Source organism: Bos grunniens, chromosome 5, assembly GCF_055505025.1.
Source record: "Bos grunniens cultivar Pamir isolate PY7600 chromosome 5, Bosgru_T2T1.0, whole genome shotgun sequence".
Taxonomy (NCBI): Eukaryota; Metazoa; Chordata; class Mammalia; order Artiodactyla; family Bovidae; genus Bos; species Bos grunniens.
Genome location: NC_141169.1, coordinates 74,496,066 through 74,521,734, shown reverse-complemented (window position 1 = coordinate 74,521,734; position 25,669 = coordinate 74,496,066).

The following is a 25,669-nucleotide window of genomic DNA, read 5'->3' as shown; positions in this document are numbered from 1 at the left end:
TTTTTCCTGTTTGTTTGGTAGGTATCATGGGACTGACTCTTCTTTCCTGAATTGGATCATATGTCCAAACAGAAAGCAATTGGTATGAGTAAAGGCATGGGGTACGCTCATTGGTTAAATTAGGTCACATCCTCACCCAGGAGTAGGTCAGGCAGAACCTTAAGGAAAATCAGAGATTGTTGTCAGAAGAACTGTAGGGAGAAACAGACAAACACAATTATGTCAGAGATTTCAACAACTGTCTCTCAATAACTGATAGAATACCTAAATAGAAAATCAGAAATGCAACTAAAACCTTGAGCAGCATGTTAATTGGCTTCGGTTCAGTTCAGTTGCTCAGTCGTGTCTGACTCTGCAACCCTGTGGACTGCAGCACCCCAGGCCTCCCTGTCCATCACCAACTCCTGGAGTTTACTCAAACTCATTTCCATTGAGTCATTGATGCCATCCAACCATCTCATCCTCTGTTGTCCCCTTCTCCTCCTGTCTTCAATCTTTCCCAGCATCAGGGTCTTTTCAAATGAGTCAACTCTTTGCATCAGGTGACCAAAGTGTTGGAGTTTCAGCTTCAACATCAGTCCTTCCAATGGATATTCAGGACTGATTTCCTTAGGATTGACTGGTTTGACCCCCTTGCAGTCCAAGGGACTCTCAAGAGTCTTATCCAACACCACACTTCAAAAGCATCAATTCTTTGGTGCTCAGCTTTCTTTATAGTCCAACTCTCATATCCATACATGACTCCTGGAAAAACCATAGCCTTGACCAGAAGGACCTTTGTTGGCAAAGTAACGTCTCTGCTTTTTAATATGCTGTCTAGGTTGGTCATAACTTTTCTCCCAAGGAGTAAGCATCTTTAATTTCATGGCTGCAGTCACCATCTGCAGTGATTTTGGAGCCCCCCCCCCCAAATAAAGTCTGCCACTGTTTCCACTGTTTCTCCATCTAATTGCCGTGAAGTAATGAGACCAGATGCCGTTATCTCTTTTTCTGAATGATGAGCTTTAAGCCAGCTTTTTCACTCTCCTTTCACTTTCATCAAGAGGCTCTTTAGTTATTCTTCACTTTCTGCCATAAGGGTGGTGTCATCTGCATATCTGAAGTTATTGATATTTCTCCCGGCAATCTTGATTCCAGCTTGTGCTTCATCCAGCCCAGTGTTTCTCTTGATATACTCTGCATATAAGTTAAATAAGCAGGGTGACAATATACAGCCTTGACGTACTCCTTTTCCTATTTGGAACCAGTCTGTTGTTCCATGTCCAGTTCTAACTGTTGCTTCCTGACCTGCATACAGATTTCTCAAGGGGCAGGTCAGGTGGTCTGGTATTCCCATCTCTTTCAGAATTTTCCACAGTTTATTGTGATCCACACAGTCAAAGGCTTTGGCATAGTCAATAAAGCAGAAATAGATGTTTTTCTGGCACTCTCTTGCCTTTTCACTGATCCAACGATGTTGGCAATATGATCTCTGGTTCCTCTGCCTTTTCTAAAACCAGCTTGAACATCTGAAAGTTCATGGTTCACGTATTGTTGAAACCTGGCTTGGAGACTTTTGAGCATTACTTTACTAGCGTGTGCCACCCAACAACATACATGCTTTGTAAGAGCACATGGAGCATTTACCAAGATAGACTATATATTGAGCCATAAAAAAAGTCTTAATAAGTTTAGAAAGGATTCAAGTCATGTGAAATATGTTCTCACTATAATGGAACTAAGCTAGAAATCAGTGACATAGGGATAATGTCTCTATGGAAAATTCCCAATTATCTGGAGATTAAATCATGTACCTTCAAATCCTGCAGACATCCAAAAATGAGTCAAAAGGGAAATATAGAAGTATATTGAACTGAATCAAAACAAAAAACACAAAACATATCAAAATGTGTGGGATGCAGTTAAAGTAGGGCTCCGAGGAAGATTTATAGTACTAAAATCTATGGTACTAAATCTGTCAGTAAAAGACAGGTCTCAAAGTTTCAAGTCAATAACATCAACTTTCACTCTAAGAAATTATCAGTGGGTTGGGGGCTTCCCTGGCAGTCCAGTGGCTGGGACTCTGTACTTCCACTGCAGGGGTATGGGTTCGACCCCTGGTTGGGGAACTAAGATCTCACATGCTGCACCATGCAGCCAAAAAAAAAAAAAATTAGAGAAATTAATTAAAATTAAAGTCAAAATAAGCAGAAAAGAGGAAATAATAGAGGAAGGGCAAAAATCGTTAAAATGGAAAGCAGACAAATGATAGAGAAAATAAATAAAACTGAAAAACTGATTCCAGGGTTGGGGAAGAGAAAGTACAAATGAGCCCGAAGCACGCTGTAGTACCAGAAAATAAGAAGAGTTCTTCAGAAAGAGAAACGGAGGGTGTGTGTGTTTGTTGTGTGTGTGTGTGGGGTGGAGGGGAGGCGAGGGTATGTCAAAGGGACAGACGAATTGACCTGAAAGAGCTCCCGATGGTCAGAGCTGGAGCAATTCAAGAAACTAACTAAATGGTATCTATTGGATCATAACCAAGGTTATAAAATAAATATACAGGAGTTGATAATGATGTAAATGATTGAAGAGATAAATAAATAGGGGAAAAGAGACAAATATGCATTGTAGAAAAATCCCAAATAATATATGCAGGCACTCCTGGCCCCCACCAGGAGGTTGAGCTTAATTCTCACCTTTGCATTTGAGAGTTGGCTAGACTTAGTGACTCAATTCTGAAGACTGTAGTCACGGAGAGAGAAGGTGGTAATTGTAGATGTCGAATTCTGTCACGTGCTGCCTTAACCAAGTGATACTAGTTACCTTTGATATGACAGGATGAGAAAGACTCTTTACCTTGAGGTATTCTTCCCCTGGCTTCTCAGGTGGCTCAGTGGTAAGGAATCTGCACGTCATCGCATGAGACGTGGATTTGATCCCTGGGTCAGGAAGATCTCCTGGAGTAGGAAATGGCAACTTGCTCTAGTATTCTTGCCTGGAAAATTCCATGGACAGAGGAACCTGATGGGCTACAGTCCTTGGGGTCACAAAGAGTCAGACACAACTCAGCGACTGAGCACACATTCTTCCCTTAAATCCATCACTCCAGCCAAATCATGATAAAATACATCAGATACACACCCAAATTGAGGGACCATCTCCAAAGCACCTGACCAGTACTCCTCAAGTCTGTCAAGGTTGTGAAAAATGAGGGAAGGTTGAAACATAGTCACAGACCAGAAGACACGAACACAGCAAAATGCAAAGTGGTAATCTCTACAGTGTAATGGATCCTAGAACAGAGCGAGGACATTAACAGAAAACCTGCAACATCCAAAGTCTAGAGTTTCATTAATAGTAATGTGTCTTTGTTGGTTCCTTATATTTTGACAAATATACAACAGTAGTGTGACATAGTAACACAAGGGGAACCTGAGACTGCAGAGTGAGTGGTGTATGAGAACTTTCTCAGCTATCTTTGCAAGTTTTCTGTAAGTCTAAAATTATTCCAAATAAAGGTTTATTTTCAAAAGGTTGTCCTTTGAGAAGATCTATAAAATGGGTAAATTTCTAGTTGGACTGATCAGAGAGAAAAAAGAAAGAAGGCATGAAATAGTAAAATCAGAAACCCAGTTGCAAAATGCACACACACAACTTTTGCCTTCGCTGTCCATCTGTGTTGACACACGTACATGAAGTGATTTATTTTCACAGCTGCATAGTATTCTATGGTGGCAGTGTACCAGATTTTATTTTTTCATTCTCATCACTTTGGGCATTTACATTGTATCCATTTAAAAAATTATTAGAGACTTCCCTAGTGGCCCAATGGCTAAGATTCAGAGCTCCTGATGCAGGGGGCCTGGATTCAATTCCTGATCGGGGAACTAGATCCCACATGCTGCAACTAAGAGTGTGAGCGTTGCAACTAAAGATCCTGGATTCCAAATCTTACACATACCGCAACCGAGACCCGGCACGGCCAAATAAATAAATACTTAAAAATGGTTGTAAGCAGTAGTGCAGCAATCTTGTTTGAGTGCCCTGTGCATTTGTGTGAGAGCTTCCTCGAGAAGTCTTCTAGGAGTGAAAATGCTACTACGCGTGTGTGCTAAGTCGCTTCAGTTGTGTCCGACTTTTTGCGACCTTATGGACTGTAGCCCACCAGGCTCTCTGTCCATGGGATTCTCCAGGCAAGAAACTGGAGTGGGCTGCCATGCCCTCCTCCAGGGGATCTTCCTGATCCGGGAATTGAACCCTCATTATGCCTCCTGCATTGGCCGGTGATTTCTTTACCACTAGCGAAGTTCTTTACCACCTGGGAAGCCTGGAAGTACTATAACCTAGTGCATATCACTCTTTACCGATATCACCAGGTTACTTTCAAAGTGGTTCAATGAACTTCTGTGTTTTTCCTATGTTGACTTCCTGAGTTCTGTTCTGTCTCAGCTTGGGGGCTTCCATCTCTCTCCCTCCTCTCCATGCCTTTCACCTATGAGATGACCAATTAAGGTTAATCCTAGATGATGGAAACACCCAGACCTCCTGAAATACATTAATAACCTCTTGAATTTTGCTCTTTCAAAATATGATCAAAGCTTCAACCTCCCGGTGAAGTCCAGTGTAAGAAAAATTAACATGGTGTACATATCTGGCAATTTTCTGTACGACCCAATAAACTGAAGGACCCGTTCATAGACACGAAATCATTTGCTTGGTCATTTGAGACATACATTGTATTCTCGTAAATACTCCTTTTGTACTGGCTGGCCTCATCCTACTGGTTTTTCAGATATGAGGAGTGACTTATCCAAGGTCCCATAGTAAATTAATGGCAGTACTGAGATGAGAGGGCTTCCTAGGTGGCTCAGTGGTAAAGAATCCGCTTGCCGATTCGGGAAATGCAGGTTCGATCTCTGGGTTGGGAAGATCCCCTGGAGAAGGAAATGGCAACCCACTCTGGTATACTTGCCTGGAAAATCCCATGGACAGAGGAGCCTGGTGGGCTTCAGTCCGTAGGGTTGCAAAAGAATCAGATATAACTGAGCGACTGAGCACCACCACCACCAACACCAAGATGAGAACTCACTTTCTCTCGACCCCACCAGAAAAGTCATTCCCAACCCCATCTTTGTGTTTGAAGGCTAGTAACTCTGATTCAGTGCCCAGGGATGCAGAGAGTGTATCCTGATGTTCTCCATTTCATGGAGCCAAGCACAGCTGCATATATAAACCTGCTCAAATGGCAACTGCTCTGAGCCCTCAATTTATTTAGAGGGGGGTGATCGTTTTCCCTCTGGTCTCCTAAATGCTCAGAGGTCCTGTCACATACCCATGATTTGGCTTTCATCCTGCCACTCCTGGTCCCCAATAGCTCTTCCTGTTCTCCCACCTCACTGCCCATTCCCTGTGACCCTTGCTTTGCCTTCCTCCTTCTCTCTGTGTTATGCTCAGCCGGGGAGTCATATGGGTCCCCAAGGGTCCCAGCTCTTCAGTGATGAGTTCCCAGAGGATGATGGCAGCCTTGTCTTGTCCCCCTGGCACACCCACAGTGCCAGTTGGCTGGACCATCACCTCTCCTCGAGGACAGGATCTCAGTGCAGAGTCTAGTCATTGCTTCATCCTCATGCTCCTCAGTTCCCAGCCCCTCACTGGAAGGTGAGCTTCCTCCCAGCATCTTCCTTTCCAGCAACCAAGCTCCAGCTGGCGCTACCCAGTCTGTAAGACATGTTTTAATGACTTTAAACTACAGAGGGAAGGGATCAGAGTTCTCTTCCTTATTCCTGTGGCTACAGATAAATAAAATGCAAATGGGAAGGATGACATCTTATTACTTTCCATTCTGGCTCTAAATCCCAGGTGCTTGCTGAGCACTGTCTTCCTGTGACTTTAAAAATATACTTTATTCTCACCAGCTCCCAAACCCGCTCACCTCCCAGTCTTTCTTACTGGTCAAATTGGTGGCACCATTTGAGGATGAAAATAAACAACAGTAGTAGCAGATTCGCTGGAGGAGGGCATGGCAACCCACTCCAGTAGTCTTGCCTAGAGAGTCCCCATGGAGGGGGAGCCTGGTGGGCTGCAGTCCATGGAGTCACAAAGAGTCGGACATGACTGAGTGACTAAGCACAGCATAGCATAGCATAGTAGCAAATACAACCCCATAATAAAGGAAGAATCAGAGTCCACTGATAAAGGTAAGTACGTAAATTAAAAAATGGGCTAGAAGAGAAAGCTCTGCCTTATGAGAAAAACCAAATAAACAAGAGAAAAAAAGATGGCATTACACAATCATTCTTTGACAACTATTATAGTTACAACTGAGGTGAGAGTGGGCAAGGGATGCTGATATAGTGGGCAAAGTTGGGGGGTGATGGATGTTACACAATCTCAAATTAGCTCTCCACAAGGTACTTATTATTTACAAAGGAAAACCCAGCAACATTACTGGGGCAACCTGGCAAAGGCCACTTTAGCCAGGCATCAAAGATAACATCACCAGCAAACGGACAACTTGACATCATGTGCTTCTCAATAGAAGGCACTGAGAAGAAAACATCACTCTCGTGTTATTTTTACCAAAGATGCACAACCCAAATCTAATTACGAGGAAACATCAGACAAATCCAAAATGAAAAATGTTCTACAATATTAGCCTGTCCTCTTAAAAATGTCAATGCCAGGGAAATCTCTGTGCCTCCCTCTCAATTTTGTTGTAAGCATAAAAAAGCTCTAAAAAAGTCTTAAAAAAATGCCAGTGTTGTAAAGTATGTGTGTACACGAGATTGAGAAACTGGCTCAAATTCATGGGCACAAAAAGACATAACAATTGAATGTCATGCATGATCCTGGATTTTCTTTTGTATTGCTGTTCAGTTGCTAAGTTGTGTCTGACTCTTTGCAACCCCATGGACTGCAGCATGCCAGGCTTCCCTGTCCATCACCAGCTCCTGGAGCTGCCTCAAACTCATGTCCACCGAGTCGGTGATGCCATCCAACCATCTCATCCTCTGTCGTCCCCTTCTCCTCCTGCCTTCAATCTTTCCCAGCATCAGGGTCTTTTCCAATGAGTCAGTTCTTCACATGAGGTAGCCAAAGTATTGGAGCTTCAGCATCAGTCCTTCCAATGAATATTCAGGACTGATTTCTTTTACTATTGACTGGTTGGATCTCCTTGCAGTCCAAGGGACTCTCAAGAGTCTTCTCCAGCACCACAATTTGAAAGCATCAATTCTTTGATGCACAGCCTTCTTTATGTCCCAATTTTCACATCTCTACATGACCACTGAAAAAAACCATAGCTTTAACTGTACGCACCTTTGTCTCTGCTTTTTAATATGCTGTCTAAACTTTCCATAGCTTTTCTTCCAAGGAGTCCTTTAATTTCGTGGCTGCAGTCACCATCTGTGGTGATTTTGGAGCCCAAGAAAGTAAAATTTGTCACAGTTTCCACTTTTCCCCCATCTATTTGACAGGAAGTGATGAAACTGGATGCATGATTGGGTGAGTTGGTAAAACTGAAATAGGGTTTGTGGAGTTGATAACATTTATTGCATTTATGTTGATTGTCTGTTTTTGATCACTGAACTGTGATTATAGAAGAGCCTGTCCTTGTTCTTTTTTTTTTTGGTTGTGCTGAGTCTTCATTGCTACGTGCACGGTTTCTCTAGTTGCAGCGAGTGGGGATTTCTCTCTGGTTGTGATGCTTGGACTTATTGCGGTGGCTTCTCTTGTGGAGCACAGGCTCTAGGCCCGCCAGCTCATGTTATTTAATCTTAGAACCACCCTGGAAGTAGACATTTAATTTAATCATATTCAGATACATATTATTTACAGGAAAGGAGATTGAAACTCAGAAGTGTAAGTTACTTGCCTCAGACTCAACTACAGGAAACTGTACATCTAGGTGCTTATCTCTGAGCCTCTAGTAATAATTACACAGTTCTGGGGTCAGTAGGTGAAGGTGATGAGAAACTTTTGGGAATCCAACGGCGAAAACTGGCCTGCCTGGCTTTGTTGGTAGCGGAGTCGGAGCTTAGGGGCTCTCTAAGGCGTTCCTCCACATGTCCACTAGAGGGCACTGCTGGCCCAATTTAGAAGTATTGGTACCCTCTTTCCAGCTTAGGTGTGGTCAGAGTACAATTGCTATTAAAGCCCCGAACGCTTAAGCTTCTGGGTCTCTCACTTGCACAACCCCCTTCTACTTTTGTACGCAGTTTTGCATTCATAATTTTATATTATTTTTCCATGATAGGATTCTCTCAATAAGCTTCAGACTCCTCCAAATGTGAATTTACTCCAACTCTTGCAAGTACTTTAATAATTAAGGGCTGGGAGCTTTGGGACACTGATGCTCATGATCAGCACAGAAAGTCTCTCTCCATGGGACGAGGCTGTGCCCTTGGGGACTCTGCCCTATCTGACCCTGATTCCTGGTCTGTAGCACACGGTAAGCTGTCTATACATGTTTGTTGAGTGAATAAACGAGGGGTGGACATCCACCAGTGCCACAGATTTTCTCTTTTCCTCTTTCTCCTCTTTGGGTCTCAGTTTCTCAACTTCAGAAGTGGGAGGATGAGATCTAGAATTCATATGAGGCTTCTTCCTTCCAGTCAGAGATTTATTCTCGATTCCCTCCCTCTTCTCTCTCCTTTTTGCCCCTCTGCTGCCTCCCATCTGACTTTTTATTTCTGTATTTCTGCCCTCTTCCACCTCTACCCTCAGCCTGTGCCTCCTGGTGAGAGACCTCTTCCTGGTTTGCAAACAGTTGCCTTCTCTTTGGTCCTCATATGGCAGGAAGGGAGCACTGGTGTGCCTTCCTCCTCTTAGAAGGTCACTAGTCGAATCATGAAGGCTCTACCCTCATGACCTCATGTAAACTTAACTATCTCCTAAACAGATAACTTAGGAGATAATTAAAGGCGTCAGCTCCAAGCATCATCACATTGGTTCAACATAGGAATTTTAGGGGGACATGATTCAGTTCTTAGCAGCTTGTTAAATGATGATGGTTTATCTCTGTCCATTAAAATCTGTTTCTACTTCTCTATTCCTTATCTAGGGAAAACAGTCACTCTTTTCATCCCTGATTCCCTCCTCCTCTCATGTCCAATCAGGTGTCAAGTCTTATCAATTATATCTCCTAAGCGTCTCCCACATTTTCCCTTTCTGTCTCTCTACAGCTTCTCTATGTCAAACCCTCAGCATTCACATCGGCTAGGATTGAGTACCAGGAAACTCTGTTGCAGTGGCTTTAAGAGGTAAAGGGTATGTTTCTCATGTGCAAAAGGAAGTTTGGGACAGGCAGTTCAGGATCGGAACAGAAGCCCAAGGATGTCACCAGGGACCCTGGCTCCTGCTTTTTCTCTTCCGCCATCCTCAGTGTTGGTATTGGTTCTCATGACCACAATATAGCTGCTGCTTCTCCAAGCGTCACATCCACATTCTGGGCTATCACTTCTAATTGAGAGCCTTTGTCTTTTTATTTGGGAAGGGAGTTCCTCTCTTCCATCTATGTCTCATTGGCCAGAACTGTGTCACGTGACTCCCCCTGGTTGCTGTGTTTCACTTTCCAGGCTCTATAGGAGAGGGAAGCAGGGGAAAGAGGGATGCATATGGCTTCAGGTAGCCAATCTTGGCATCTGCTATGTCATGCCTCAGCCTAGCAGCCTCTGAATTGATCTTTCTGTCTCCATTCTCACCAGAGTGTTCCCGTTGACAGTATGTCTGTCTTAGGGGCATAAGAAACCATTATATCCAGCAAATCAATTAAAGTACAAATGCAACAGTAATACTTATGGCAAAAGTCTATTAGATGTGTCCTGGTGTGTCAAATGAGCTTCCCTGATAGTTCAGTTGGTAAAGAATCCACCTGCAATGCAGGAGACCCTGGATCGATTCAGGACCCCAGTTCAAACATTCAGGACTTGTGAGGTGTAATCCTAAAAGTCACTTTATTATTGTCTCTCCCTAGCCCTCTAAATTTGGCTTTGTCCCTTCCCTTCCCTGGAGGAAAACTCTGGTGGTCCCTTATGGCTCTGCAGGTCAGCTGAGGAAAGGGAAACCCCTATGGTCACTTTAAGTACAAAATAGAGCCTTGGTTCAGAAATTGGAATGTACAGTCTGAGCTTCCCAGGTGGCTCAGTGGTAACGAATCTGCCTGCCAGTGCAGGAGCTACAGGAGACCTGGGTTTGATCCCTGGGTTGAGAAGATCCCCTGGAATAGGAAATGGCAACCCACTCCAGTATTCTGGAGAATCCCATGGACAGAGAAGCCTGGCAGGCTAAAGTCCATGGGGTTGCAAAGAGTTGGGCACAACTGAGCATGCATTCACTTACATACATCCAGTCTAGATCTATTCAATATTAGTACTTCAATGGGTTTCCAAGGTAAGTCACCTCCCTCTCCCTCCACCATCCAGCTGGATTGCAGACAGGGCTCTGGCTTTGGGAAGGGGATGGTCCTTCTCTTTTCTTCTTATGGATAACTGTTATTTCTGGCTCCTCTGGGGCTGTGGAGCATTGGGTAGGGGAATGTGGAGGGAAGAAGGAAAGGGGATTCAGGGAAGGTCTATTTGCCTGGTAGTGTCATCACATGCCTTCCTGACCTTTGGACTGGCTGATGGAGCTGACCCTCTGCCAGACGTTGGATAGATTTTCCGGGGATCCCCCTGCTGCCCTCCACTCCTATTCTGTTCCCCTGGACATTGCTGCCCCATCAGCTCCTGGCTTTCCCATGATCCACTGCTGCAGACCCTCATGGTTGGTAGGAGGCTCCTGACTGCAAACCCTGTGTCCTTTTCCAGAGGCAGACATTGAGATCAGCCTTTGTATCCACATGGTTTATTAAGGAGATGCTCCCTGGAGAAACCTGTAAGCTAGTAGGGGAAAAGTGGACAGGGAAGGGGAGGAAGACAAAGTGTGGGTGAGAGACGTCGGGAGAAACCCCAGCATCAGTCAGGTTCCGTGGGAAGCTCTGGAGTGGATATGAAACCTCAGAGCACTTCCCCACTCAGAGCAAGACGCTGGTCTTTCATAGCGTCACACCAGAGAGCAGCCTCCGGTCCGGGGTGGGACGCTGCAGAGCGGCAAAACTACTCCAGTAGCCCAAGGGTGGGCTTCCAAAGAGAGTTTGCACTTGTAGCCTTTATAATCAAGGCATCTCGCAACTGAGAGGTGGGCACACAGGTCGGGTAAGAGCTATCTCCGTGTTAGTGTTAGTGGCTTCAGTCATGCCCGACTCTTTGTGACCCTGTGGACTGCAGCCTGCCAGGCTCCTCTTGTCTATGGTATTTCCCAGGCAGGAATCCTGGAGTGGGTAACCATTCCCTTTTCCAGGGGATCTTCCTGACCCGGAGTAGGGCACCAACAGTGTCCCCAGTACCATCCCTACTTGGATGGTTTTATTTTATTTCCCAAGTTGTTTGTCCAGCGATCAGCCCCCTTGTTTATCCTCATACCTCAGCCCTCCCTGGCATTTTACTTCCAAAAACCCTCACTAGAGACTGAACCCACTGGAGGAAAAGCCTGTCATGAGCCTGAGGCCACCCCCACCCCCACCCTTCTCCCAACATCTGTCACAACTCATCACCTTCCCCGTAAACTCGGACATACACTTTGTGTATTTCCATAATGTTGTCAGCTGCCCATATAGCATCGAGAATATATTTCCCCATTTTGGAGTGCTGGTAACTCAATTTACAGCGATTTATTCCACAAAAGCAGACAGTAACTCAACTGATGAGAGGAGGGGCGAAAACCCTACCAACCCACCACCGTCTCTCTGCACTGGAAATCAAAATGGTAATTCATGGAATAGATTACGGCAAGTAATAGGCTTGGTCTGGAGACGTGCAAGCTGAGTTAAATGCCTTTTAAGTAAATCTCACTGTGAGTTATCTGTTCACTCAGACGTGCCTGCATGGAGACAGAGGGAGGCTGTGTGGACAGACGGGCACACGCTGTAACTTTCACTATCACACATTGAGGTTCTTTGTTAATAACCGCAGTCAGAGGGACTGCACATCTTCTGATCACTGTGACAGGTGGCTACCAGCGTGAGGTTGAGGCATTCATTCGTTCATTCGATCATTCATTCCCCAAGCCTCTGGGAGGCCCAAAATACCCTAGGCATTATGCTGGGCATTGGAGGCACAGAGATTCAGAGATGGATCGACCAGGTCCAGCCCCTGCAGAGCTTACAATCTGGTGGGAGGAGATGAAATAATAAACAGGTCAGGTGATCAGATATTCATGTGCTATGAGATTCGGCAAGGTCACAGGCTCTGGCATCAGACTGCTAGGATTTGAATCTGAGTCCTGCCGTTTACTTGGGCAAGATACTTACCCTCAGTTTCCTCATCTGTAAAGTGGATAGAAATAGTGCCTATTTGATAAAGTGGATAGAAATAGTGGATGGGAGGTTTAAATGACACATACATGGCAGACTGCCTGGTGACACTTAGTGCTCAATAAACGTCTTTTGCTGCTGTCAGGATTGCTGATGTCTGGGTAGGACCAGCGTCAGAAGGGTTCAGAATGGTTTGATGGAGTGGGTGATGCTTGTTGGGAGATTTGAGTGGTTCTAGTGCATCTAAGCCAGGAAAGGGACCTAAGAGCAGGGAATCAGGATGAACAAAGTTCAGAGTGAAGGGTAGGTGGTGGGGCACTTTAGGAAGGTGCTGCTGTCTGTCTTAGTCTGCTCGGGATGTCAGAACAATGGACCACAGACTGGTGACTTGAACAACAATTATTTTCTCACAGGTCTGGAAGCTAGAAGTCAATGATCAAGGTTCTGGCTGATTTTGTTTCTTAATGAGCACTCTCTTCCTGGCTTGCAGGTGGCTTCCTTCTTGCTGTATCCTCCTATGACCTTTTCTCTGAGCAGGTGGGGAGACAGAGGAAGAGACATCAGTGAGGTCTTTCTCGTTGATGTCTCTTCCTCTTCTTATAAAGGATACCACTCCTGTAGGATTAGGGCTTCACCCTTATGACCTAATTTAACCTTAATTACTTCCCTCAAGGCCCCATCTCTGAATACAGTCATACAGTCATTAGGGCTTCAACATACAAGTTTTGGAGAACACAAACATTCAGTCCATAACAGAGGCGCTGGAAAACTGGGTCTAAGAACCATGTTTCTCCATTTACTAGAGGTGTGGGCTTAGGTCAATTATGGCTAACTCTTGGGACTTTTGTATGAATTAATTCAGGTAATATTTTGTGTGTTGAAGTGGCAGAAAATGTTGAAGGCTGTGGTTTCTTAGTTGGAATGGTAGAGATACGGCTCTCAGCGGAAGGAGAACCGTGCAGGGGCAAGAGTGTTTTCCACGTCCACTGGTGCCAAGGTCACCCAACCCAGTGGCCCATGGACCCACTGTGGAGTCCGAGCCTGGTGTCTGCAGCAAATCTAACTTCTGTTGTGGGATTTCCCAGGTGGTCCAGTGGCTAGGATTCTGTGTTCCCAATGCAGGGGGTCTGGGTTTGATCCCTGGTCAGGGAACTAGATCTCACACGCTGCAGCTAAATATCCCGCATGCTGCAGATTTTTGAAGAAGATTGAAGATCCCACATGCTCCAACTAAGACACAGAACAGTCAAATAAATAAGTAAATATTAAAAAAAAATCTAACTTCTGCTGCAAATCCATCCAAGACTTCGTCTCCTGATGCTTTGGATGATGTGTGCTACATGAATTCTTGGGGCTTTCTGTATCACAAGAGACTGTACATGTCACTGCTGATCAAAACCACACACAACAAATCTCGTTGGTGTTCTGTCCACTCTGTACATCCTGTCTTACTGCCTGTCAGTAAGTATGTCCTTCCTTAGCTAGGTCATGAATAAAACACAAAAAGGAAATTTGGACAATCTAACAAGACCAGACAACAAGCTGCCTGGGGATCAATGAATCTCAGGGATGACTTTTAAGTTTGCAGTGTGTCGAGCTAATTCTATGGCATTCTCATTTTGCATAAGACTGGCATCTCAAAGATATCATTGCCCATTGACTAATGCTATGGCCTCCTATGAGGTTAAAAACATCGTCACTCATATAAATTGTAGGCCACTTTTTCTCTGTTCTCAACGGGAATCCCATGCAAAGAATGATCTGTCCAGAATCCAAAAGTAATTGAACAGGCAATTTAATTTTTTATTGCAATCCTCTTGAGAAAATAACAAAAGAAACTGGCGTCAAAAGGCATAGCAAAACTTCTTAAAGCTCCTTTCTTCTTATTTCTTATACTCTTCCTGTCTTTCATATACATAAAGCTCCCCTCAGCCCAGTCCTCTCTGCTATAATGACCCTGTTACTTTTGTCCCCTGCCATCCACTCCCATTACTATTTATTTATTCAGTTTTGCATTGAGTCTCTCTTATGTGCCGATTTCTGAATATAATGGCAGACCAAAGGCTCGTGGCTCTTGCTTTCTCAAATTTGCATTGCTTTCCCCAGCTCTTTCCAGGTCTGTGTCCACCATTCCCACTGTTGTCGCTCACCTGGTTGACACCAGTGACCTTAATTTCTGGCCTCTTCTGCCCTTGCCCTGTGGATCTGCTGTTCAGACTGCCTGTCTGGGTTCTTGTTTCCAAAGTTCTCCCTTCTTTCCTTCTTTCACTTTGTTGCACTTCCCTCCCTCCATCTCCCTTTGTTGAGATATGATAAAGTTTATATTCTTTTTTTTTTTAATTTAATTTAAAAAATTGTTTTGGCTGTGCTGCATGTGGGATCTTAGTTCCCTGACTAGGGATCAAACCTGCACCTCTTGTGTTGGAAGCACATAGTCTTAACCACAGGACAAACAGGGAAGTCTCAAGTTTGCATTCTTTGATAGAAGACATATAGTTCCTTTTCCAGTCTCCCTAGATGATCCCTGGAAGCCTCTAGTCCTACGTGAAATTTGTAATGCGGAAAGGAGCATCGGGACAAGAAAAACAGATCTGCTGTTTGGAAGGAATTTTAGAGATTATCTGGTCCAATTGGAAAGGGTTCTTTCAATCTAGACCCTCTCTGCAGTATTCTTGGAATCACCCAGACTTTGCCTGGGCGTATCCAGCATATCATTTCCAAGGGTAGTTAACTTTCTATAGTGTTCCTGAGAGTAATGCAACACCTGGAGCTGTAGGTGCCTGGTGAGTAATCGTTGGCTTTTGGATAAATGGGGAACTTCTTTAGAAAATGGGGAACTCCCCTCAAGGAAGTTCTTCCCAATTGTTGTTGTTGTGTTCAATTGCTAAGTCGTGTCTGACTCTTTGTGACTCCATAGACTGCAGCACACCAGGCTTCCCTGTCCTTCACTATCTCCCAGAGTTTGCTCAAACTTATGTTCATTGAGTTGGTGATGTCATCCAACCATCTCATGCTCTGTCATCCCCTTCTCCTCCTGCCTTCAATCCCTCCCAGCATCAGAGTCTTTTCCAATGAGTCAACTCTTCGCATGAGGTGGCCAAAGTACTGGAGTTTCAGCTTCAGCATCATTCCTTCCAAAGAAATCCCAGGGCTGATCTCCTTCAGAATGGACTGGTTGGATCTCCTTGCAGTCCAAGGGACTCTCAAGAGTCTTCTCCAACACCACAGTTCAAAAGCATCAATTCTTCGGCGCTCAGCCTTCTTCACAGTCCAACTCTCACACCCATACATGACCACAGGAAAAACCATAGCCTTGACTAGATGAACCTTTGTTGGAAAAGTAATGTCTCTGTTTTGAATATGCTATCTAGGTTGGTCATAACTTTCCTTCCAAGGAGTAAGCGTCTTTTAATTTCATGGCTGCAGTTACCATCTGCAGTGATTTTGGAGCCCCAAAAAATAAAGTCTGACAGTGTTTCCACTGTTTCCCCATCTATTTCCCATGAAGTGATGGGACCAGATGCCATGATCTTCGTTTTCTGAATGTTGAGCTTTAAGCCAACTTGTTCACTCTCCACTTTCACTTTCATCAAGAGGCTTTTTAGTTCCTCTTCATGTTCTGCCCTAAGGGTGGTGTCATCTGCATATCTGAGGTTATTGATATTTCTCCTGACAATCTTGATTCCAGCTTGTGCTTCTTCCAGTCCAGCGTTTCTCATGATGTACTCTGCATATAAGTTAAATAAGCAGGGTGATAATATACAGCCGTGACGTACTCCTTTTCCTATTTGGAACCAGTCTGTTGTTCCATGTCCAGTTCTAACTGTTGCTTCCTGACCTGCATACAGATTTCTCAAGAGGCAGATCAGGTGGTCTGCTATTCCCATCTCTTTCATCATTTTCCACAGTTTCTTGTGATCCACACAGTCAAAGGCTTTGGCATAGTCAATAAAGCAGAAATAGATGTTTTTTCTGGAACTCTCTTGCTTTTTCCAGATTCAGTGGATGTTGGCAATTTGATCTCTGGTTCCTCTGCCTTTTGTAAAACCAGCTTGAACATCAGGAAGTTCACGGTGCACATATTGCTGAAGCCTGGCTTGGAGAATTTTGAGCATTACTTTACTAGCGTGTGAGATGAGTGCAATTGTGTGGTAGTTTGAACATTCTTCTTTATGATATCGAGCCTAAATCCTCCTTCCTATCCCATAGCTCTATTATTCTGAGCCCTTTCCTGCATAGAATGGTAGCTGCCAATGAAGCTGTACTTTCCAAGATCAATTCTAAGACAATTTCTGCAGTTCCTCTTGAAGAATGGTTTTTGGTGCTATTTCTGAGTTATATGAAGGAATGACACTTGGTGCTTTATCTTAATATCAGCGTCCTGGAGTCTTTCCTTTATTGGGATTTGCAATGGTCCTGTATTTAGACCAAGGGAGACTCAGATGGTGGGGGGAGGGCAAGGCTGGGTTGCAGAAATCACTTAGTGAGCTGACTCTTTCCCAGGGCTCATCTCTTTCTGATCAACAGATTAAAATTGTATGTAGAGATTTTTTTCACTCATTTATTTATTCAATAAACATTTATTTAACACTGACTGTGTGCCAAACCCTGTGTTAATCACTGGATACAGAGATGAATGAGAAATCTTATTTTCTCCAGAAGCTGTTAGCCTGGTGGGGAAATCAGATAGGGAGACAATTCTGATACACTGTGATACATACTAGAATAGTCAGTATGTTGCAGAAGACTCACTGGGAGCTCTAGAGTGGGAGGGTACATTCTACAAAGCAAATGGGGTCAGGGTAGTCCTCACTGGAGATCTGACACTTGAGCTGAAGTTTGGAGGTAGACCAGATGGATGGCTTCGAGGAAGGTGTTGGACAAACTCCCAGGTAAATGTGCAGGAAATGCAAAAGCTTGTTGAGGTGGGGCATGAACGAGTGTGGTCTATTTGGGGAACTAGGCATGCTTGAGGATGGCAGACTTAGAGCACACAAGTAGGAAAGGATGGAGAGGGAAGCCAGGGCAGACCTTTGGAGAAAAGCCCCTCAGCTCAGAGCTGCTTGTATTTTCAACACAGTTTTACTGAATCTTGTTGTTTAATGTGGAGTTCTTGGCTTTATGGAGATCATAAAAGTGTAGCCAGGTTTAAGAAAATAATTATAAAAAGTTTGAACAGGGGACTTCCCTGGTGGTCCAGTGGTTAAGAGTCTGTGCTTCTGCTGCAAGGGGCAAGGGTTGGATCACTGTTTGGGGAACTGGGATGCCATATGCCACAAGGCCAAAAAAAAAAAAAAAAAAAGAAATATCAAACTTGAACATACAAAAAGTTGAGATACAGTACAATGACTTCTCATATATTCATCATAATTACCTTGTTTGTGCTGCATTTGCTTTATCCGTATTTTTTCCTTTTTCCCTGCTGAAATACCTGAAAGCAAACCTCAGATGCTATGGCATTTCATCCCAACATACTTTATTAAGTGTTACTAAAAACTGGTCATTTTCAGGAATTCTCTGACAGTCTAGTCATTAGGACTCCACAATTTCATTCCTGGGCCCTGGTTGGGGAATTAGGATCCTGCAAGTCATGTGTTGAGGCCAAAGGAAAAAAAAAGAAGTCATTTTCTTATCAGTTCAGTTCAGTTCAGTTCATTTCAGTTGCTCAGTTATGTCCAACTCTTTGCGACCCCATGAACTGCAGCACACCAGGCCTCGCTGTCCATCACCAACTCCCGGAGTTCACTTAAACTCATGTCCATTGAGTTGGTGATGCCATCCAACCATCTCATCCTCTGTCAGCCCCTTCTACTCCTGCCTTCAGTCTTTCCCAGAATCAGGATCTTTTCCAATGAATCAGTTCTTTGCATCAGGTAATCAAAGTATTGGAGTTTCAGCTTCAGCATCAGTCCTTCCAATGAATATTCAGGACTGATTTCCTTTAGGATGGACTGGTTGGATCTCCTTGCAGTCCAAGGGACTCTCAAGAGTCTCCTCCAACCCCACAGTTTGAAAGCATCAATTCTTCAGTGCTCAACTTTCTTTACAGTCCAACTCTCACATCCATACATGACTACTAGAAAAACTGTAGCTTTGACTAGACAGACCTTTGCTGGCAAAGTAATGTCTCTGCTTCTTAATATGCTATCTAAGTTGGTCATAATTTTTCTTCCAAGGAGCAAGCATCTTTTAATTTTATGGCTGCAGTCACTATCTGCAGTGATTTTGGAGCCCCCCAAAATAAAGTCGGTCACTATTTCCACTGTTTCCCCATCTATTTCCCATGAAGTGACGGGATCAGATGCTATGATCTTAGTTTTCTGAATGTTCAGTTTTAAAGCCAACTTTTCCACTCTCTTTCACTTTCATCAAGAGGCTCTATAGTTCTTCTTTGCTTTCTGCCATAAGGGTGGGGTCATCTGCCTATCTGAGGTTACTTATATTTCTCCTGGCAATCTTGATTCCAGTTTGTGCTTCCTCCATCCCAGCATTTCTCATGATGTACTCTTCATATAAGTTAAATAAGCAGGGTGACAATATACAGCCTTGACGTACTCCTTTCCCGATTTGGAACCAGTCTGTTGTTCCATGTCCATTTCTAACTGTTGCTTCTTGACCTGTATACACATTTCTTAGGAGACAGGTCAGCTGGTTTAGTATTCCCATCACTTGAAGAATTTTCCACAGTTTGTTGTGATCCACACAGTCAAGGGCTTTGGCATAGTCGATAAAGCAGAAATAGATGTTTTTCTGGAACTCCCTTGTTTTTCCCATGATCCAATGGATGTTGGCAATTTGATCTCTGGTTCCTCTTCCTTTTCTAAATCCAGCTTGAACATCTGGAAGTTCATGGTTCACATTCTGTTGAAGCCTGGCTTGGAGAATTTTGAGGATTACTTTGTTAGTATGTGAGATGAGTGCAGTTGTGTGGTAGTTTGAACATTCTTTGGCATTGCCTTTCTTTGGGATTGTATTGAAAACTGACGTTTTCTTGTTTTTTATATAGAATCACAATTCCATTAGCACACCTAATAAAATTAACACTGTTTTCTTCCTATCATCCAGTTTATAGTTTATATTCAGAATCTTCCAAGTACCTTAAACATCTTTTGCAGGAGTTGGGTTGTTTGACTCAGGAGCGAGGTGGCCAGAGAGGATTTTCATCAGAATTCTATCAGTAGATGTATCAATACGGAGGTAGTGGTGGGCGAGTTGAAGGGTGGCTCTAGTAGCGCCCACCCGCTGGGAGTCATGCCTGCATCTAAATCCTTCTATGCACGTGGGCAGGACCTGTGACTTGCTTCTGCTGATGGAATATGGTAAAGGAGCAGACTTCTGTGACTGGGTTGTGAAGGATGCTGTCTTCTGTTGTATGCAGGGAATCTCTCTCTTGCTATTATTATTATTGTTTTTGATATTTACTTATTTATTTAGCCATGCTGGGTCTTAGTTGAGACTTGCAGGATTTTCAGAGTCTTTAGCTGCAACATAAGAATTCTTAGTTGTGGCATGTGAGATCTAGTTCCCTGATCAGGGATGGAATCCTGGACCCCCTGCATTGGGAGCATGGAGTCTTAGCCACTGGACCATCAGGGAAGTCTGGAGAGAAATAGCTTTCCCAGAAGCACTTGGTTGTCTTTTCTGAGCACCTTTTTTTTTTTTCTCTCTTTTATTTCCAGAACTGGATCGAATGCCCATTTTTGGACTTAATACCTGGCAAAGAAATCGAAGATTGCACAATAGTTTGGAGCAATCAATCATGGTTTATCTGCCAGGCTGGGCACTTTGTCACCTGAATAAAACTGACGTTTTATTAACAAGGGAGAAGGGAGGAGTGACCCCTAGGCAGGCTGTGGTCGGTGTCTGTTAGAGCAATACTGCATGCCAGCGGGGGATGCATGTGACCTTTCCACACACTGGACCTGCACATCAGGCCTCTTCCCTCGGCCTCGTAGGAGCCAGAAGGAGCCTTCTCTCCCTCTAGCTGATGTCTGTAGTTAGCAGCGTATTGTCCTATAATGGATCTGAAGATAACAGGCATCCGGTGCTCAGAGCTGGGGCCTTTGGGAACATGGTCCCAGCTAACTCAAAGGAAACAAAAAAGTGCACGTGCATGAGAAAACTGTGCATCACAATGTGACAAGTCAGTAGGTGTCAAAATCTGGGTCTGTCATTATCTGTGATATAAAATTTGACGATAACCTCTGTGAGCTTCAGAGCCCATTTGATTTTTTTTTTTTTTTAACATTTCTCCTTCTGAAGCTGGTGGCTTCTAATGGACTATGCAAGTGTTTTAACCAGGGGACTCCTAGGGACTTTAATTGGAGCCCAGTGTCAAGGGTTTCTATACATGCATTTGGACAGTGAGGCCTGAAAATTCACTTCCTTTTACCAGTAATTCTCTTTTCTTTATTTCCAGGAAGGGCAATTCACATGTTTTCAGGAACACATTTGGTTGTGTGGCTTCATGCCATGGCAATCTAGGCAGTAGTGCCTCTTTCAGAGGGGTGGGGGCAGGATGCACAGTTTTGCAAACTGAATGAAGTTTAGCTGGGAAGGGGTGGTGGAGGTTTAGTCGCTAAGTTGTGTCCGACTCTTTGCGACCCTGTCGACTTTAGCCCACCAGGCTCCTCTGTCCATGGGATTCTCCAGGCAAGAATACTGGAGTGGGTTGCCATTTCCTTCTCCAGGGGATCTTCCCCACCCAGGAATGAAACTCTGCATTGCAGGGTCTCCTGTTTTGCAGGCAGATTCTTTACCAACTGAGCTACGAGGTGGGAATCTCTATATTATTGCAAATGAGCATGTGAAGCCTGATATATCCAAAGGATCAGAAACTCCTCCAAAATCCTGCCCTGGGTAGAGGGCACATTTCAGGACCCAGTTGGCTGTCTTGTTTAAAACAGCTGATAAAAAGCTGAAGCCTAATTCTTCTGGAAGCAGAGTCCAGCTAAAGTGAAGGATGTCACAATGTGAGGAGTGGCCCAGCTGCAGGGCTGGGCGGGGAAGTTGTCCAGGAGACTACATTTCTCAATTCCCTATGATTCTGCACAGTAGAATCATCTGGGAAGTGTATAAAAAAACTGAAGGCCTAGGCTGAACCCCGTAACAGAATCTCTAGGAGTAGGATCAGTTCTTATTTATTTTTTAATGTATTTTTTTAAATTGTGGACTGTTTTATTCCTTGCAAATTAGTAATCACTGCTTCCTGTCTCTTTTTACGTACACTAGCATTCCCTCATTCCTTTTATTAAAAATTTATTTATTTATTTATTTATGGCTGCCCTGGGCACAATAAAGGACAGAAATAGTATCAACCTAACAGAAGCAGAAGATATTAAGAAGAGGTGGCAAGAATACACAGAAGAACTGTACGAAAAAGAGCTTCACGACCCAGATAACCACGATAGTGTGATCACTCACCTAGAGCCAGACATCCTGGAATGTGAAATCAAATGGGCCTTAGGAAGCATCACTACGAACAAAGCTAGTGGAGGTGATGGAATTCCAGTTGAGCTATTTCAAATCTGAAAAGATGATGCTATGAAAGTGCTGCACTCAGTATGCCAGCAAATTTGGAAAACTCAGCAGTGGCCACAGGACTGGAAAAGGTCAGTTTGCATTCCAATCCCAAAGAAAGACAATGCCAAAGAATGTTTAAACTACCACACAATTGCACTCATCTCACAGGGTAGCAAAGTAATGCTCAAAATTTTCCAAACCAGGCTTCAACAGTACATGAACTGTGAACTTCCAGATGTTCAAGCTGGATTTAGGAAAGGCAGAGGAACCAGAAATCAAATTGCCAGCAACTGTTGGCACTGAAAAAGAAAGAAATCATTGAAAAAGCAAGAGAGTTCCAGAAGAACATCTATTTCTGCTTTATTGATTACAGCAAAGCCTCTGACTGTGTGGATCACAACAAACTGTGGAGAATTCTTCAAGAGATGGGAATACCAGACTTCCTGACCTGCCTCCTGAGAAATCTGAATGCAGATCAAGAAGCAACAGTTAGAAATGGACATGGAACAACAGATTGGTTTCAAATACAGAAAGGAGTATGTCAAGGCTGTATATTGTCACCCTTCCTATTTAGCTCATATGCAGAACACATCGTGTGAAATGCTGAGTTGGATGAAGCACAAGCTGGAATCAAGACTGCTGGGAGAAATATCAATAAACTCAGATACGCAGGTGACCCCACCCTTATGGCAGAAATCAAAGAAGAACTAAAGAGCCTCTTGAAAGTAAAAGAGGAGAGTGAAAAAATTGGCTTTAAAACTCAACATTCAGAAAACTAAGATCATGGCATCTGATCCCATCACTTCATGGCAAATAGATGGGGAAACAATGGAAATAGTGAGAGACTTTATTTTCTTGGGCTTCAAAATCACTGCAGATGGTGACTGCAGCCATGAAATTAAAAGATGCTTGCTCCTTGGAAGAAAAGCTATGACAAACCTAGACAGAATATTGAGAAGCAGAGACATCATTTGCCAACAAAGGTCCATCTAGTCAAGGCTATGATTTTTCCAGTAGTCATATATGTATGTGAGAGTTGGACTATAAAGAAAGCTGAGCACCAAAGAATTGATGCTTTTGAACTGTGGTGTTGGAGAAGACTCTTGGACTGCAAGAAGATCAAACCAGTCCATCCTAAAGGAAATCAGTCCTGAATAGTCTTTGGAAGGACTGATGCTGAAGTTGAAGCTCCAATACTTTGGCCACCTGATGCAAAGAGCTAACTTATTAGAAAAGACCCCAAATCTGGGAAAGATTGAAGGCAGGAGGAGAAGCAGATGACAGAGGATGAGATGGTTGGATGGCATCACCAACTTGATGGACATGAGTTTGAACAAGTTCTGGGAGTTGGTGATGGACAGGGAGGTCTGGCGTGCTTCAGTCCATGGAGTTGCAAAGAGTCAGACATGACTGAGCGACTGAATTGAACTGGGTCTTCATTGCTACGTGAGGGCTTTCTCTAGTAGTGGCAAGTGGGGGCTATTCTCTAGTTGCAGTACGTAGGCTTCTCATTGCAGTGGCTTATCTTGTTGCAGAGCACAGGCTTCAGGGTGTAGTGGTGCATGGGCTTGCTTGCCCCATGGCATGTGGAATCTTCCCAGGCCAGGATCGAACCCATACCCCTGCATTGGCAGGCAGATTCTTAACCACTGGACCACCAGGGAAGTCTAGGATCAGTAACTCTTAAAACTTCAAAGCTGATTCCAATATACAGCTAAGTTTGAGAACCAGTGATCATTCTAGCCCAGGGGTCTGCAAACTTTTCTGCTCAAGGACCAGATAGTGAATATTTTTGGCTTTGCTGGCCATGTGGTCTCTATTGCAACCACTCACCTCTGCAACTGTTGCAAAACAGCCATAGCCAGGGTGTAAATAAATGAGTGAGATGGGGCTCTAATAAAACTTTATGTAACCAAAACAGGGAGTGGGCTGTGTTTGGCCCATGTGCCCTAGTTTGTGGATCCCTGTTCTAGACCCTATAATGCAGTTCGGGGCTATAAGCATCACTCGGGATCTTGTTGCAAATACAGGCTTCTGGGCCTCATTCTAGACCTACTGGATCTGCATCTACATTTAAGCAAGATTCTCTAAGTGATTCACATGCACACTGAAGTTTAAAAAGCCCTAGAGAGCTGGGTTGGTAAGCAGGGCTCCCCCCGACAAAGCATTCATTTGTGTGGGACAATGAAGGAGTATAGTTACCATAAGTGGAATGCAGGTAGGAGTCTCTTGGAAACGAAGCAAAACTCTAGTTGGAGAATTGAGGCACAAGGTGGGAGGGTCAGGCCAAAAGCGTGGTTAGTCGCTCAGTGTGTTAGTCACTCAGTCGTGCCTGACTCTTAGTGACCACATGGACCGTAGCCCGCCAGGCTCCTCTGTCTGTGGAATTCTGCAGGCAAGAATACTGGAGTGGGTTACCTTGCCCTTCCTCCAGGGGATCTTCCCAACCCAAGGATCGAACTCACTTCTCTTATGTCTCCTGCATTGGCAAGAGGGTTCTTAACCATAGGTGCCACCTGGGAAGCCCGACTTAGCACACACATATGCACAAATCCCTCTTTTGTAAAAGTTTCATGAGACACTTCAAGTAAGGATTTAAATTGCTATTTATTTTTATTTTTAAAAAATTGGTGAGTAAAGTTTTTAAATTGATTCACTGATTGATTTTTGGCTGTGCTGGGTCTGCACTGCTGCGTGGGCTTTTCTCTGGTTGTGGCAGTCAGGGAGCTATTCTCCAGTTGTGGTGCATGGTCTTCTTATTGCAGCGGCTTCTCCTGTTGTGGAGCATGGGCTCTTGAGTGCACGGGCTTCACTAGTTGTTGCACACGGGCTTAGTTGCCCCGTGGCTGTCATGAGGTGGTGAGTACTGGGCCAGGGGAGAGGGAGGCAGGGGTCTCACCGGGAGCCTTTCTTATTTGGGGGCCCCTTTTAACTTGTTGTAATGAAGGGGGTTTGAGGACTTAACGAAGTGGGAGTGTTGATGTGACGCGATCTTCTGAGCTTCCTTTTAACTCCTGAAGGCAGCCCAATGATACTGCATCCCTGCAGGACGTGATGCTCTCCCCTGCACCTCAGAACTGAGTATGGTCAGGACGTGGTCTGCTGTGGGATTTAAGAGGAGGTTGGTGCTGCCATGTTCATGGGGGATCTGCACACTTGTTCAGTCGCTCAGTCATGTCTGACTTTATGTGACCTCATGGACTGCAGCATGCCAGGCTTCCCTGTCCTTCACTATCTCCTGGAGGTTGCTCAAACTTACTTCCATTGAATCAATGATGCCATCCAACCATCTCATCCTCTGTCACCCCCTTCTCCTCCTGCCTTCAATCTTTCCCAGCATCAGGGCCTTTTCCAATGAGTTGGCTCTTCGCATCAGGTGGTCAAAGTATTGGAGCTTCAGCTTCAATATCAGTCCTTCCAATGGATATTCAGGGTTGATTTCCTTTCAGATTGACTGGTTTGATTATTGGCACTCTGCACACCTGTTAAAGGTGGCCCAGAGGGTCAGGCTTCCAGAACTGCTCAGAGCAGCGTGCAGGGTTTATTTTCCCAGAAGGCACGGCTGTGATCTGATTTGTCTTCTGCTTCTGTAGGGACTGAGGGTCAGAAAGGGGAGCCGCGGGGCTTGAAGTCTCCCCTTCTGTACCCCATCACCGGCCACCGTGAATCCCAGGACAACCAGCTGAGGAGGAGATTGAGCTGTGGTGTTTGTCAACCTCTGGTCATGACACAGCTCTTCCAACATTCCTGGCTGTCACAGGGACCCCCAAAAGAGCAAGGCCACTAAGGATGCCCCTCCTTGGGCTATTACTGACAATG